This window comes from Pteropus medius, unplaced genomic scaffold (assembly GCF_902729225.1).
Source record: "Pteropus medius unplaced genomic scaffold, Ma_sr-lr_union100, whole genome shotgun sequence".
Classification (NCBI taxonomy): Eukaryota; Metazoa; Chordata; class Mammalia; order Chiroptera; family Pteropodidae; genus Pteropus; species Pteropus medius.
Window position 1 is genome coordinate 2783617 of NW_024350399.1, and position 4573 is coordinate 2788189.

A 4573-nucleotide genomic window follows, 5' to 3' on the forward strand; every position below is an offset into this window, starting at 1 on the left:
GGCAGCTTTAGGAACTTGATCTGGTTGTGTATACCATACATGTTGGCCAGGGAAGGCAGCACTGTCAGGTGTGAGGCCTGGACTGGGGACAGGATATACCAGATCAGGACCCCAATCTCTTCCCCTTTTTCAATGGTGTCTGCTACATTCCAAGTATAATATCTTTCAACAGGTCTGGCTTACAGCAGGACAATGGGATACCAGACTGAACAGTTCTCCAACAGTGTGAAGTAACTCACCCATCCTGGTGGGACATCTCATTGCAAATTCCAGTAGATAACACCTCTTCCAGGGCTTGGTATTCTCATGAACATGGCATATTGATACACATTGAGATTTGGGGCAATGGCTTTTTCCCGAGACTTCCATACCATTACAACACTGGGTGTCTCAGCAGGGGTCCCCAGCCTGGAATGTGTGGCAACAGGCCCTATTGGTTTATCATTAAAATTTATTAAAGCCTCAGAGAAGATTAGCATGGCCCCTGTGCAAGGATGACATGCAAATTTGTGAAGCATTCCGTATTAAAAAAAAAAAAATGTATTAAAGCTGGGACAGTACTTTAGTCCACCCAACCAAATTGGTTTTTCCTGTTACAAATTTAATCTATTACTTTAATATTCCATTCTTTGTTTCCATTAACCCTGTTACTTACAGGATATGGGGAGATGAAAACTTCATTCAATGTCATGTTTTTTTGACAAGTCTTACACATCATAACCTTTGAAATATGACACCCCCCCTCCAATCCATCACTGTATATTTTAAGAGGGTATCCATACTTGGTACTCACTCAGCTTCTCCAATCCCCTAATGGTGGCCTGGTTTTCTCAGCAACAGAGAAAACTTGGGTTGGGCCAGACACAGTGTCCATACAAACCAAATTATGTTTAGAGTCCTCACCAATATAATCAATTTGGAACCCCTCAGTGAATGATCTCAGACTTCTTTGGCAATTGCCTTGGATATTATTTAGAAAACACAGGACGTGTTGTTACTGCATTAACCAAGTCACTGTATTTCAAAGGCAATTTAGCATATTGGCAATATGCCATCCCACCTTGATGCTAAGGTGGCCACTCTTTCTATGCACCTAATCTGCCATATCTACTGAAGAGTCAGGTCTAGGGTTTGTACTCGGGCTAAGGCATTAGCTTCCTGATTCCTAAGGAGTATCAGTGCCTTATGAGTTAGGACATGGAAAACATTGAGGATCACCTTATATTTCTGCAGACAAACCCAAATGTCTTTCCACATATCCTGATCACACAAGGGCTTATTCATGATCATCTACACTTTGGCTTCCCATTATCTAAGTCTTTTAGAATAGCCCAACTGTCAATGGAGAGGATTATCAGCCAGGGATCATAATTACCAGCCAAACCGCTCTGAGTTCAGCCCACTGGCAGCTATAGTTCATTCTATTTCCAGGCATCTGTATAGGATGCATCAGCAGGAATTTTCCCCAACTCTCTCTCTATAGGCCCCAGGGGCTGCTACAGGTATAGGAGTAGAGGCATTTGGAGGATCTACATACTCTACAGAGCCTAGCAATACCTGCATTTCTAGACAAAGTGAACAGTGCTCCTCTGCTGCAAATGGGTACGCCACTTAGTCATGGGGGGAATTTGAGCCATGACAGAGGTGGATTGATGGACATATTTTCAACCCATTCTTTGATGGAAAGGGAAGTTCTTACCATTATATGCTGTTCCTTTATGAGAGGCTCTACTAGGAGTACAGCTAGGAGCTGTTGTTCTATGGGCATATTGAGTTTCTGTCCTTTTTTAGAGCTGGGACCAAAATATTAGGGGTACTCTCTTCTTTTGTTGGCTCTGCCACAGTATCCAATCCATACTTTCCAGAGTCACAGACACACCTTACTCAAATGGTAGCTCTTCTTAGAAGACGCCTAGAGCTTTAATTTGCTTCTCTAGTACTTTGCTTTCCCAAAGATTATGACTTGTTGCTCTAATCTCCAGCCCTACATATGATCTTTCTTTACCAGGTGGTATAAAGGATAGAGACACTGTGACAGGTGGAGAACAAAAGTTTTTTAAAACTCTCAAATACCTATAAAGGTTGTCATCTCTCTCTTTCTTCAGCCACTTGTCCTTTCTATCTGGAGCAGAGGGCCTTTTCAATAACAAAGTGCCTTTTTAGGACTCTTTGTGTCACAATGTTGAGCTCCAACTTTCTTTTCCTTCTTGGACACCCTAGATCATTATTTGGAGGAACAAATTAACAACAAGAGTAAAGCTGCTGTGCCTAAGAAATGACTCGGATATCGGTGGTCCTCTGGAAACAGAGGGAAAGGTTGAGAATATGGCATAAATAATGACCTATAAAGAAATATGGCACAATGATAGATTGTAATGAGTACAGATTGTTGAAGAATTTTAAGAAAAATGATCAGATATTAAAATTGAAAAGTTTGCAGTATGGTGCTATAATATTACCCTTCACCATCTTGCCCTGCTATTAGTTCCCTTATAAAAACAAGTATCTGGCTGACTGCTACTTTGTGGCAAATTAGAGAGGTAGTCTGGATTCCTTTTTTTGTTGGTGTGAGATCAAGAAAAGACAACAGCCATGGGAATTAAGGGCAAGGGAGATCAAATGAAAACAAGATATCAGAATTGAGAGCAAATATAAAAATGAAAATCTTGGTGAATTTACAGAAATTATGAGGGTTTTTGACTTCCCATCAGACACAGAATTGTAGAGTTGAATCAATTCCAAGGAATTATATGTTTATGTCAAAGGATATATTGACTTTAATTGACATCTAGGATAATTACATATATGAACAAATCAGCAAACATTTAACAACCAGAATATGTTTAGTAAATATCAAGATCACTTTCTCTGGGGTGACGGGGGTTTAGGGGCAATAGCCATTAAGGTAGGAGAAGTCTGTGTTCCTTAACTCATGTGTGCCTCCAATTGGTTTTCCTTTTTGGAAAGACATAAATTGACCCAGAGCATGGAAACGGACAGCAGTGAAAGGAATACCATACATCGAACTGGGGGGACTTTGGTTCAGGTGCCAGCTCTTTGGTGAATTCTATGTGACTCTGGGCAAGCAGTTCACTTTTTCATTTCTGTACACTCTAAATGTCCAAACCACTATCTCTCAGATGTTGGCCAGCCTCTTAAGACTGAACTCTTTCATTTATCTTTCTTATAGGAAATTCATTTTTATTTTGTTTTATTGGGCTTTGGGCACATGGTCTGTTATCTCAGTCATTGACAAGTGTTATTGATCTTAGCTGTGGCTTATGGACTATAAATAATGCCCTGGTTTTCATTATCATTTTCAAAATATTGCTTTTTTTCTTCTCCTAAATAATTCTCCTTTATTATCCTCGATGAAACTTTCTCTTTTATGCAGACAGAATAGTCATTTGTTAGATTCTTCCTGGTTCTTTATCCTAATTAAGTCCTAATCAGTAATGCCTGTTGCCACCAACTCCCACTGGCAGAGAGATATACCAAACTTTAGAGATAGCTACTCTTAATTATCCAGGAACTCCTACCCATTTTTCTGTTTATTTTTTATTTATTTATTTTTTGTTTTTGTTTTTTTTCACATGAGTTTATTGGCTTCGACAGAGTGGGGTAGGATCAAGAACTATTCAAAATGAGTTTGGTGTAGGCTGGCAAATCCAATGGCTTCCCATATGTTAGAACAAAATTCATAAGAATTACAGATTAAACAAACATTTTCCCATTCAGGTTTATAGTTAAGATGAAATGACTCCAGTTGTGTGAAGTGGCTGGTTTTATTTTACTGGGAGTTCCCTTCTGTTTGTTTATATTGTTAAAAAGAGTTAGATGTGAAGTGTTGGTAGTGTAATAAATGTAGAATGCTTATGGAAAGTTATCAGAAGATAACGTGTTTATAAGAAGAGTATATTAATGTTTATCATAAGAGTATGATATAGATAGTAGGCTTACAGAGTTAACTGTTACGTGCTGATAGCATAATAGATGATAGATGATTGATAGGTAGATGATAGATGATAGATAGATAGATAGATAGATAGATAGATAGATAGATAGATAGATGATAGATAGATTGTGTATGAGATTAGTATTTGAATTTTACTACCTTTAGACAGGGTCCTTTTTATTATTTCCTAATGAATGTGCATATTTTTTAAAGGTTTGGGTCTTTATCAAATATCTTTTGTTTCTTAAATAACACATTCTCATTTTTTTAAAAAATCGAAGTTTTCCAAACAAGTGTTACCAAACTTAATTGAAGTAATTCTAAGCAGAAACAATGAAAGTTGGAATGTGGTTAATCTATATTATCTTACATAAGGTAAAAAATACAATTTCTTTTAGGATATTTGAGATATGTAAAATAATGTATTAGTCTTCAACAGGTAAAATTATTGTAAGCTCAGAGCCAGAACTTACAATGATTACTGTAGTGGGTTGAATGGTACTCATCCAAAAGATATGTCTACCCAGAACCTCAAAGTTTGCCTTATTTGCAATAAAAGTTTTTATAGATATAATTAAAATGAAGTTCTTGGAATGGGATTTATCTTGCATTAAAGTA

The 4573-nt window shown here is 37.5% G+C and overlaps 1 non-coding gene across 1 annotated transcript; it reads left to right on the forward strand.

Moving 5' to 3' along the window:
* The first annotated feature begins 425 nt into the window (after positions 1-425).
* LOC120584336 (U6 spliceosomal RNA) lies at positions 426-529 on the forward strand. The gene has a single exon (XR_005648009.1). It is a non-coding gene; the product is annotated as a U6 spliceosomal RNA (small nuclear RNA).
* Positions 530-4573: the final 4044 nt, after the last annotated feature.